The following is a 12,407-nucleotide window of genomic DNA, read 5'->3' as shown; positions in this document are numbered from 1 at the left end:
CCTTCTTCATCTCCAAAGGTCTCTGGCTGAATGGGCTCTCTGTTTCTTGTGGCTCTCTCATTTTTTTCCAAAATGGTTCCCTTTTAAAGAGCTCCAGTAAGCAACCCTACCTTGAATGGGTGGAGACACATCTCCATGGAAACCATCTAATCAAAAGTTACCACCCACAATTGGGTGAGTCATATCTCCATGGGAACAATCAAAAAGCTCCCAGCCAGCAATATTGAGTAAGGATAAAACGACATGGCTTTTCTGGGGTCCACCACAGAGTCAAACCGGCACAGTACCCTATGTGACTTTGCCTTTGGAACCTCAGTGCGATGTAAGGAGGCAGCTTCAAATCTGTAATCCCAGATTCCTCACATGGCACTTTAAGATAATAAAATGGTTAGGACTTTACCAAAAAAAAGGGAAATCAAAATATGAAAGGGGAGGACACCAATTCAGCCCCAAACATATGAAAGTTCTTAGAAGATTAATTAAAAATAGCACAAAAAGCAGGGAAATTGATGCAGTCTCCACCAAAACCTTGAATGGAATTTTACAGGACAAAAGGAATACCCACAATTGCCTCTACTCAAACTTCCCAGGATGTAAAATTCTCAAGACAGAGACAAATTACAACTAAACAGGTAATCCAATTACAGCTGAACAGGTAATTCAATAAACTCAATTTATCTGAGCTTAGAGAAATTTCAGAAAGAAAAAAGTTCCAATGAGCCTCAAGCATCAGAGGCGAATATACCTACTTCTAACATTAAGGCAATAAGGGAAGAAGGTTGGCATGAAGGCCGGGATGTTTCAACCCAACCCTAGAGGGAGACCCAAGGCCTTTTACAAACATAAAGATAAAATAGGGGTGGGTGGGCCACGGTGGCTCAGCAGGCAGAGTTTGATTCCTGGTGCCTGCCCATGCAAAAAAAAACAAAAAGATAAAATAGACTGGGTTGGAGGAGGAAAAATATTTTAGGCCTACTGGATACAGGAGCACCATGTGCCTTACCGCCTCAGCCTGCTAATGAGACCCTGAGAGGTAACAGAGTTAATTTAGGGGGACATGGGATGCTGTTGGGAGGGAATAAAGAGTAAAGTCTCATTAGAAACTGGAACATGTGTTAAAAATTTATGCATTGGTGGCATTTCCCTTATCTGAATATATAATTGGTATGGATATAATCTCTGAATGGAAATTCCTCCCCCTACTGGTTAAAATGAAAAAAAGGAAATAATTGTACATCACTTTTTGTTCAGTATTCTTGGACATGCCAAATGGAGCCTTCAGAGTTGCCTAAGCCAACTCAAATAGTAAATTAGAAACAGTATCAGAGGGCAACAAGAAATTACTTCCCTAATTAAGGAAATGTTAGCTGAATGGCTATTGGTATCCAGAAACTCCCCAGTGTGTCCAGTAAGGAAGGCTGACATTTCAAGGAAACTTACAGTAATTACAGGAGAAACAATATAACAGTATTCCCAATAGCCTCAGCAGTCCCTTATATGGTCCAGACTATTTAACTGATACAACGAGCTAAAGGTGACTGGCATTCTATAATTAATCTGTTTAATGCATTTCCCTTAATAACAATCACCAAAAGGAGCCAACAATTTGCATTTATGTGGATGACCACATTTACTGTATTACCTCAGACTTCCCCACATTTTCAAAATCTGTTCAGGTGAGACCTACACATAATAAAATTGGGTCATGTTCTAAAACATTATATTGATAATATTATGATTAGTTCTGAAATTGAAGATCAAACTAAAAGCAACCTTAAATCTTACAAACTAAGGTCTTAAATCATATTTCTAATTGGGGATGATTGCTAAAATCCAGAACCCCGTATAGAGTATGAAGTTGTGGGGGTTTACAGTGTCCAGGAGTGACCCATGACATACTCCTCCCCTATTAACTTAAAAAAAAATACACTGTCCATAGCAGCCACCAGCACAGATGCCTACTGGCAACAATTAATAAGGCCTAACTGTTACTTAAAATATTGAGACCATGCAATGGGTGCAGCATTTCTTTGAGTATTCATTTAAAAGAGGCCTGGAGTTCATCCAAAGGCTCCCCCTTTGACACTGAATGGAAAATTCCCTTACCAGGAATCCTCTCCCTCTAATTTACTGGGCAGTCTTGTTCAGCCTTGTTGGCTAAGCTCGTAATATCCCGAGGCTGTGGACCGGGTGGAGGCATTGGTAGGATGTAAGGAGCAGAGTCACGGAGTCACAGGCTTATCAGGCACAGGCAGCCACTCTACAGAGGCCACTGGAGAATCCTGGCCTCCTTCCGCATGTCAAATGCCCAGTCCCAGCTTTTTGATGTGCAGCTGTTAACTAGTGGGACAATTCTTATTAAACAGCTACCCCTAGTGGTGGCACCTTTAGCTTTCCCTATCATAGATATTTATGCTTTACTATGTGCTGGTATAAGATCAAATCTCTGGCTCCTTTGATATCCCATGCCAAATGGGACCTCTGTGGTACTGCCCCTGCCAATCAAGGTACTAAGTGCTGCAATATCACCTAAAATAAGATACTGTGGGACTTTAGCCAGTAATCCAAGATCTCCTTGAAGAGGGAGTAATTAATTATACCTACCATCTCCCCATACAATAGCCTTAGTTGGCCAAGTGTGATCAATCACCGATTATATCAACCCTGATGCACAAGTCCTGCCATTCAAAGCTCCGGCTCCTAATATCATCTAATTTAAAAAGTTATATACAGGAGCAAGGGAAATTGTTCTGCTGTGGCTGATATGGCCAATATTTTACTCAGTGCTAATACCTAAAAAAAATTCCTATCCTGTTGCCATTATGACCTTAACAAATGGTCTTTTTAAAAAAACTGTTTATTATTGGCACTATATGGCTAACCTAGATTAAGGGGTTGCTCAAAAAAGAATCTACAAGAGGACCTAGCCACACTCACAAATAATTTACAAAAATGAAGCTGGGCAATAGTACTCCATTAAATACAAGGACCATCAAACTGTCAACTTCCTAAGCATCATCTGGCCCTTAGGGCAGACAGATTTCCACCATCCTCAAACACGAGCCCATTTCACATACTAAGAACATACCCAACACTTATTAGGATTATTTATGTTCTGGAGACAACATATCCCACTCACTCTCATTGCAGCCCATATACAAAATCACACACACACACAAACATGCCTGCTGTTTTCAACTTGGGAGAACCCCAACAATATGCCTTAGAATTGGCACTACAGACCATTTTGCACACCATGCCTCTTGTCCCACTGGGAGTAGATTTTAGATTTTAGTAGGTAGCCTTGGCTACCTCTGAATAGCTTCTTGGAGTCCTTGGACCCAGCTGGAAAATCCTGGCTGCTTCTAAAAATGGAGGTGCCTCCAGAGTTATAACTGGTCAGCCTATGCACACAGATTCCCAAATGCCACGGGTGAGAGAGATTTCAAAGCAGGAGACCAGCATGGCCACTGAAGACTTACTGGTGAAATGGAAATGGTACCTACAGGAGAGGGCTCAACATGACAAACAGGGCCTTTCCAAATTATAGGAGGATGTGGCTTCCCCATGCTCAGCCCCTTGCCTGCAGATCTTGAAACACTAACAATAGCATCCCTTGCACCCTCCAAGTGGGGAGCCCCTTGAGACCAACTGTCTGACGTGGAAAGAAAGTTGGTATATCTTACCAATGGCAACATTATCGTTGTATGCAACACAGTTAGACTATAGCATATTACCTGGCCTCAACACCCCACTTACCCAAAATGGCTGTTTGGGGTCTGCACAGTTGGCAGAGCTGAAAACCTTCCAGGATACTATGAGCTGCCAGTTGACCAGTCTCCAAACCTTCACTAATTCTTGGGCAGACTGAAGAGTTTGCAGGGGAGCCAGACCAATAGAAACAGCATAATTTTTCATTTAAAAAAGAGGCTTCTTGTGCAGAAGCCTCCCATTTGGAAATAGTTCTCAGTCTCACTCATTTCTGCACATATTCAATTCACCACACTGAAGTCACTGTTCAGTGACTCTACCAATAAACTAACTAAAATTCATCCCTAAACAGAACACCTGGCACGTCCCCCTTGGAGACTGCCCACTCAGGGCTTCCAAGCTTCTCCTATCAACAGGCATTTTGGTCTCACAACACCTCAGGCCTCAGAGGTGCCTCTGCCTTGGTGGAGAGAGCACGTAAAAAGAGATTGCCTCTAGACCTATCATAGGCCAAAATCGTTACTAATGGCTGTGACTTATGTCCCAGAACTAAACATTGCCAAAATGGGATCACATTGTACGCAATGGGGTTAAACCCTCTCCCCTTGCCATATTAATTATACAAGTCCACTTCCTATCAATGCCAGAACCACTAGGAAGTGGTGGTTATAGAGCCCATATCAAGCAGTGGAACAGCCTGGATCACCTTTAGAGGTGAAGAAAGCTATGTTTGGTGGATGCCAGTTTTAAAATACAGACCATATCATCCTTTACCCTGTATTATCCACACAAGGTACAATATCCAGGCTGGAAAACACTAAACATAGAGCAAATCCTGAGAGAAACATTGTACAATCTCTCAGCAAGGGAGAAACAATACAGGTATGGCTGTCATGATGCAAGTAGCAGCCCTAGAAGCCAGTTCTCACTGATTGGTTCAATGTCAATGTTCTAGATTTAAGTATTTTTGCTGACTGCAAAGGTCATAGGCTTACTTGCTGGCCTGCAAGGCCTCACCGTTCTGGTCCAGGAATGCTCAGACAGTATTTGGCTATTCCTGAAACTGTACCCAAGGATGGCACAGAGGAGATTGATGGCTGTTACTCCTCAACCATCTGTGCCCAGCATTTCCACCAAGTATGGCTGATGACCCAAAGCTATCCAATCTATAACAAAATTAATCTACTGGCACCAATGCATAAATGGTTCTTGACCCAGACATAACCTAATAAGAGTTTTATACAGCAATGACCTTACAAGTATAATAAAATCAAAACTGTATGCCTAATTGTCCTCTAAAAGTCCCCTAAATGTCCTATTGGGCATACTATTCTAAGACAAGAGCTTAGATTGCAAAACAGCTTATAAAACATTAGAACCCAATTGGTATATAAGTGTGGACAAAACATATTCTTCCTGTGGAGGAAAGTGCATGAGTTGCCATGTGGGAATATGCAGTCAGGGCTTTTGCTAGGTGCATCCTATATGACATATTAAATGTCATGAACCTCTGTGATGGCAACCATTTTACAAAACCTACAGAGATACTATGACCAGAGCTGTCTAGTGTTATTAAAAAGCCCATGATAAAATTCCCCACCTTTTATGGATTGGACTTGGGAAGGATTCCCACGCCTTGGTTGGCCCCTGGCATTCACTACCTCAGATGACATTGCCCCAGCCCATGACCTTATCACTGGAAAGGACTTTGCCTCTGGTCAAATCTGCCACAGGAGCTGGAGTACAGAATTAAGCAATACTGTTTACAATCCTGGGACTTAGACCTGGACTTATATACTTCAGAGATTACTGCTGCCCAGCTGGCCCATGTGATACCTAAAGCAAAACTGTAAGCTACCTCCGTACAACAACAAACAGATATCCTTCAGGCCAATCAACAGTTGCCAATCACAATAGCCCAGCATATGCAACTGGTACCCCAGATCCTGGGTCTCATGCAAAAGTAGCAGAGCTCCCTAATTCAAAAGGTTGTTGACATTAGGCTAGCATTTGGGTTATCTGCTGGCTAAGGAAAGGGGAGTTTCTACTATGACTGGTATGGCCTGTTTCATGTACATCAACAATTGGGGGTAAGTCCAGTATAAATTTACAAAGGTGCAACAACAAAACCAGAAGGAAAGATAGAGGATAAAGACTGAGATGGTATAACTAGGGATGCCTAGAGGAGACAATGTGAGTGAATGAATATAACAATGTTTTTGCATGAAAGAGAACAAATGAATGTCAACATTGCAAGGTGTTGAAAATGGATGGTATACAAGAAAAAGTACAATCAGTGCAAGCTAGGGTCTCTATATAGTCAGCAGTAACATTGTAATATGCTTTCACTGAACGTAACAAAGGCATTATGCCAAAACTAAATGTCAACAGACATAATCAAAAAGATTATGGTGGCAAAGACATGTCTATTTACTTAGATTGGATTGTATGATAGGTGAATAAAACTGTTTAAAAATGAACAGAGAGAAACAAGAGCTAGAGAAAGAGATGTACCATATCACTGTCGGTAGGGAAATGAGAGGTCTACCCCTTGGAGGGCAGTGTGGTGATGCCACAGGAGGCTAGGGGTGGGGTTGCCATATGATCCTGCAACCCTGTTATTCAGTATATACCTGAAGAAACTGAGTGTGGGGACACGAATGAATATTTGCACACTGATGGTTATGGTGGCAGTGTTTGAGATTCACAATGGATGGAGGTGGCCTAGGGGTAGAATGACTGAGGAATGGAAGGGGGAACTGTGATGAATACATACAACAGCCTATAGAGCGGCTGCAAGAAGGAATGAAGTTGTGAAGCATGCAACTAGTTTTATGAACCTTAAGGACTATAGGTTGAATGAAATGTCAGAAACAAGAAGACAAACATTATCATGCCTCATTCAATGAACTAACTATAATATAAAAACTCAGTGAACTGAGGTCAAAAGCAGGAGTTATCAGGTTGCAGCCTATTGTAAAGGGTCCTAGACTGTAAGTGCTTATAGCAGTCACATCTCTTCTGGAGTTGTAACTGTTATTTCTAAATTTTAAGATACTGAGCTGTTTGTATATAACCTGGTCGTTCCCAGAAACTTTGGGTATTTATGTGACAACTCTGTGAAAGGCAGCAGTATCCCATACAGGAACTGTTTAAAAAGTTAAAAAGTGATCAGACTTCGACTAGAGATATGAATGAAGCTGTTCTGGATAGGACTGGGGTAGATCAGAATAAGAGGTAATGGATGATATTGCCTATATTTTAAAACTTCAACTTCTGTGTGAGACCAAAGGAGAGATGTTTATTTGGTGCGAAATTTATATTTTGGGTAGCACATTACTTAATTTACGTTGTATGGTCAGTTTAGTTGAACACCATAAGTACATGGAATCTTGAATAGGGCCTGAGATTTTGTTGGTTTGTCCAGGTTAGTGTGATGCCCCCATATATCCCAGAATAATTTGGGCAGTGAATACAGAAATATTTGCAAAGTGCCCATAGGGGACTGGGGAGAAAGGAAGAAATATTCAACCTGCTCCATTTGGAGAATTCCTGATATTCTCGCAAGAGTGGGGACAACCAAATCAATAGGCTGAGCCCTCAATCTTGGGGTTCACCCTTATGAAGCTTATTCCTGTAAAGGATAGGCCAAGCCTACCTATTATTATAGGCCTTCAGTAGTCCATTGAATGTATATACCTTAATCCCCACTTCCATTCCTCAGTCGCTGTACTCTTAGGCCACCTCCATCCATTGCGAATAGAGAAATTAGCAATTTCTAGCTGAAGCTTGCATGAGTAGCCTCCAGAATAGTCGCTCAACTCCATTTGAACTCTCTTAGCCACTGATACCTTATTTCGTTAAATTTATTTTCTCGCTTTTGGTCTGGAAGTCATTGTCATCCCAAGGTGCCAAGGCCAGGCTCATCTCTCGGAGTCATGCATAGGACTAGTTTAAATTATGACTTTAATGCCCTCATTTAGACTGACCATTCGAACTATAATGAACAGTTTAAATATGTCCTTAAATATTTCGACTACTCAGGCTATAACCACCTTGAAAAATGATGCTGAGGCACTACAGTGTGGATTTTAATGGTATAAAAGAAATATGTGGTGCCTCGTCATCTTGCCCAGCTTAGTCGTAAATTGCCCATTTGAGTAACAACCCCAGTTAGCCCTGCCCTGCGTGTAACAGCAATTAGCAAAGCCTGCACCTCCATATGGCTTAAAGGATAAGAGCTACCCTCAGCTTCTCCAAATGGCCCTTGCCACTTTTGCTTTTCACCCCATAGTTTAAAGCTGCCGATCCTCAGCAGATGTAGGAAAGCCCTACTCCTCCCCTCTGGGTCACAATAAAGGCAAAAGCCCAGGACCCATACCTTTCCTTCTTCCCCTTTCCACTGACCCTTGTGGGACCCTAGGTTAGGTAAGTCTCAGGCCCCTCCACTGCACCCTTCCCTCATCCCCCCCCCCCCAAACCTGCCCCAGGACCTTTGATTTAACAAAGCTGTCCTTTCATGCATTCCCAGCTGAATGCCTGTGTTTCTGTCTCATCACTCCAAGAAGTTCCACATAACATCCAAAAAAGATTGCTTTTATTATTTATAAACAGTCCAGAACCTTCCCCTAATTTTTAAACTAGAACTTGTGCCTCAAAATATGATTTGTTTATTTGTTGGTTGGATGAGAGGTAGGTTTTGGAGACACTATTCATTACGCATTCCCTCCTATCTTTCATAGTAATATTTTTTTAAAAAATCTCGGAGTTTCAACATCTAATTCTGGGGTTTCTCGGTGGTCACTACCAGCATAAGACCTAACAAAGACACCGTGCAGACAGCCACAGTTGGGTTATTCACAGAGTACTTCTACTAAAAATAACTGAAGGGCGGGCCATGGTGGCTCAGCAGGCAGAGTTCTCGCCTGCCATGCTGGAGACCTGGGTTCGATTTCCGGTGCGTGCCCATGCAAAAAATAATAATAAATAAATAACTGAAAGAGGCTGCCCTCCTCTCTCTCCTCTACTCCAGACCAAGAAGCTACCTTTGCCAAAAGGCAGGATGGGGTGGTGGAGCTCTAAAGAGCCACCCATCCTATTCTCAACAAACATCACCACCTCCTCAAACAGAGTGAGGTGGGATTTTCCAACACCTAGCAATCATATGTGAAGAATATGACATGACAGATTCTAGACCCAACTTTTCTGCTATCAGTGTGACTTACCATTGAGCATCCCGGAGCCTCATTTCCTTCATATGTGAATTGACAATACTGTTGTGGTTTTCAAAAGAGAGAAAGGGGTGCCTATCAGAATAGCTGAGCTCTCTGGGCTCAGAGTTAGTTTGTGGCAGCATGAAAACACACCAGAAAAATTGGAATCATTGGCAAATACAGGATGTGTTTTGGCCCCTTCCTTAGGAAAATGGTGAATAAAATTTAAATCGGCCAGCACACCAAGTACACTTGCTCCTTCTGTGGCAAAACCAAAATGAAGAGATGAGTTGCGAAGATCTGACACTGTGGTTCCTGCATGCAGACAATAACTTGTGGTGCCTGGACTTACACCACTCCCTCTGCAATCATGTAAAGTCTACCATCAAGAGATTGAAGGAACTGAAAGTCCAGTAGATGCTCCACAATCTGAAATATCTCTAGCCTACAATAAATGGGTTAATTTATGTAACCCCTCCCCGCAAAATGGCTTGAAATACTTTTTAATAGTAAATGTTCTTTTTTGTCTCAGTTATATATGTACTTTGGAAGACACACCACAGTAATTCTGACCCCCACCCCAGATACACCAAATCAGAACCTGCATTTTGTCAAGGGTTGCAGGTGATTCCATTCACATTGAAGTTTAAGAAGCACTCGTGCCCATCCCTTCCTGAAAAACAGATGCTACCTGGAATCCTACCCTGTTCCCTATCTCCACCCTCCCTCCTCACATCCCACCCTCACTTTGGGAGAAGATAGAGAGCTGCTGGTTTCAAGCTTAGCCAGAGAAGGGTGGTTAGGGTGGCCTGAGATGAGAAGTTTAAGAATTCCGCATCCTGTGACTCAAGAGACTAAGTAACATATTTCCAGCCATCCTGCTGGATTGGCTTTGGATGACTGCTGAGCAGGGGAAAATAAGGGTGAGGTGCCCCAGAGAGATTTAAAACTTACTAATATCCACAATCCACAGTTCAGAGTTGATTTGCATAAATATACGCTCACTCTCACCATTGCATGCGCACACTCTCTCTCTGTATATATGCAAATAAATACACACATATATAACATATATATACATACATACCCATATAGTGGTTTCTGAGTATAAGACAGTTGCTTTTCATTTTTGCATTTTGCAGTTAGTTCCTTGAAACAGTGAAAAGAAATAAGTCAGAATTAAAATATGTATGTATCACAGCAGGGTATGTGTTTTAGACCTCAGGCTCCTCTATATATGTTCAAGGCGTCTTTAAGGAGGAATCTGTGTCCAGAATGATTCCTCTCCCTGTTCAAATCCCTACAGTTGAGCAGGGAAGTTGCTCTTAGCTTGCTGTTGAGAAGAAAGAAAACAATCAGCAAATATACCTTGGGGAATGAGTCACTGTCCTGGGTCCCTCCAAGGATATTTGTCTTTCTGGAGGATAAAGGATTTCGAATGGTAGTTTCAGTTATTTTGGCGAGAGAAACCCAGGACTCTTAGACGGATACTTGGAAATGGGCGCCGGGACCCGGGGCTGTGAGAGACCCTTTGGGAAGAGAGGCTGCCCCTGACTTCATTGCACTGACCTGGAGAAACCTCCCAGCTTTGTGGAAGGTGCCATGGCCTGGCGCAGGCCCAAAGAGTGCAGGACACTCTGCGCTTTCAGAAAACAGAGAACAGAGATAAGGGCCTGCGGACTCCTCGCTAACATTTTTTTCCCTCCTTCCTCTCAGCACTACCTTTATTCTCCACCTTACTGTCCTTCTCTCTTTCTTACAGGTGAAAGGAAATAGAGTAAGACAGGAAAACATCTATTTTGTGAATTCTCTTCCTTAGGGAAGTACAAGCAGGAAAAGGGGAGGAACCAATACCCAGTGCCCCTTCCAGAGCTAGACCTGAAGGGATTAGTGAATGCTGCACTTTCTAGAATTTTCTTTTTCTTTTTTTTTGATTCTTGCTCCACACCCATGTTCACTGATACTCAGAAATAATCATAACATAAAGAAATTATATCAGTAGGGCCTGCCTTAATCTGTATCTTCCTCCAATCCTTCCTCTCTCCACTACCCCCCTCATTGTTTCAGATCCCCTAAGGCCAGACTCAGTTCCCAAGTATCCTCCACCTCCTTTGGTTTCAAACCCATTGAAAACGTCTGCACATTGAGCCATAAATGATCCATGGATCTATGAAATACCACTTTCAGGACATCTAAACTCCTGAGAGTGAATTGGTAGAGAAGGTTTGACAGGTAAGGGGATTCTGCTACTACAACTAGAGAGAAGTCTGGATTTGAAGGTAGACTATATGAGAGGTTGCTAAGTACACAAGCCATCTGTTTTAGTTTCCTTGACTGCTCAAGAAAATACCATGCAATGGGTTGTCTTAAACAATGGGAATTTATTAGCTCATGGTTTTGAGGCTAGGAAAAGTTCAAATCAAGGTGTTATTGAGGTGGTGCTTTCTTCCCAAAGACTGGCATTCTGGGGCTGGCTGCCTGGGATCCCTGACCCTGGGCTTCTCTGTCCTATTGCAATGCACATGGCAGCCTCTCCTTCACTCCCCCTTCTCTTCCGAGTTTCGTTGACCTTCAGCCTCTTGCTTCCCATGACTTTTCATGTTTCTGAATTTCATTCTGCTTATAAAGGTCTTTAGAAATAGGATTAAGACCCTGATTGAGTTGGGCCACACCTTAACTGAAGTAACCTCATCAAAATCTCCTACTTACAAAAGGTTCACAGTCACAGGAATGGATTACGTTTAAGGACATGTTTTTATGGTATACTATATCCCCAAGCTACCACACCATCCCAAGGTTATTTGCCTTTTCCCATGTCCTCTTTTGAACTTTTCCACCTGGAAACATGTAGGGCCTAAGGTAGGCAGTCAACAAATATTTCAAATTAAAAATAAGATGCAATATAATACCATCAAAACTGTGGTAATGATGATGATAGAAGGTTCTTGGGAAAATACAAAGAAAACGACTGATGTCATTGACTCTGAATTATTGATGTGGCATCACAGATAGCTGGTTACTTGACATTCGTGTGCATTGCCATCAGCATAGCAACTTCAGTCTTTGGATTTCAGAGTCAAAAAAGCTTTTGCACATTTCTTATAAACAAGTTAAACTTATTTTCCTAAGGAAAATTAGAGAAAAGTTTAGAGTCATTTTTGGAATATGTGAAATTCAATACTGCATCACATAAAGTATGAAAAACACCCCATACTTATGGTGACCAAGCTATGGTCTTTGTTTCTGTAACCTACACTTGCAAATTTGCATTGTATTAAACAGTGTCTAACAAGGCTATGTGCTCTTCTTGCACAGGGATTGTGCATTATTAGCTTCTTTGTTTTCCCCAGAGGGCCTTCAACAGTGCCATGCATATACTACTTGCAGATTCCTGTTGAATGAATGAACAAAGTCTGCTTTATAGAGTCTCCAAAAAATGCCATTTTGGCAGGCTTAGGGATGGAAAATGCCAACGAGCAGGGG

The 12,407-nt window shown here is 42.0% G+C and overlaps 1 pseudogene; it reads left to right on the top strand.

Annotated features, from left to right (window-relative positions):
* Window positions 1-243: 243 nt before the first annotated feature.
* Window positions 244-9,341, top strand: LOC143681717 (large ribosomal subunit protein eL43 pseudogene; annotated as a pseudogene).
* The last annotated feature ends 3,066 nt before the right edge of the window (window positions 9,342-12,407 follow it).

This window comes from Tamandua tetradactyla, chromosome 1, assembly GCF_023851605.1.
Source record: "Tamandua tetradactyla isolate mTamTet1 chromosome 1, mTamTet1.pri, whole genome shotgun sequence".
Taxonomy (NCBI): domain Eukaryota; kingdom Metazoa; phylum Chordata; class Mammalia; order Pilosa; family Myrmecophagidae; genus Tamandua; species Tamandua tetradactyla.
Note: the sequence above shows the minus strand (reverse complement) of the source record. Positions and strands in the feature narration are given on the sequence as shown.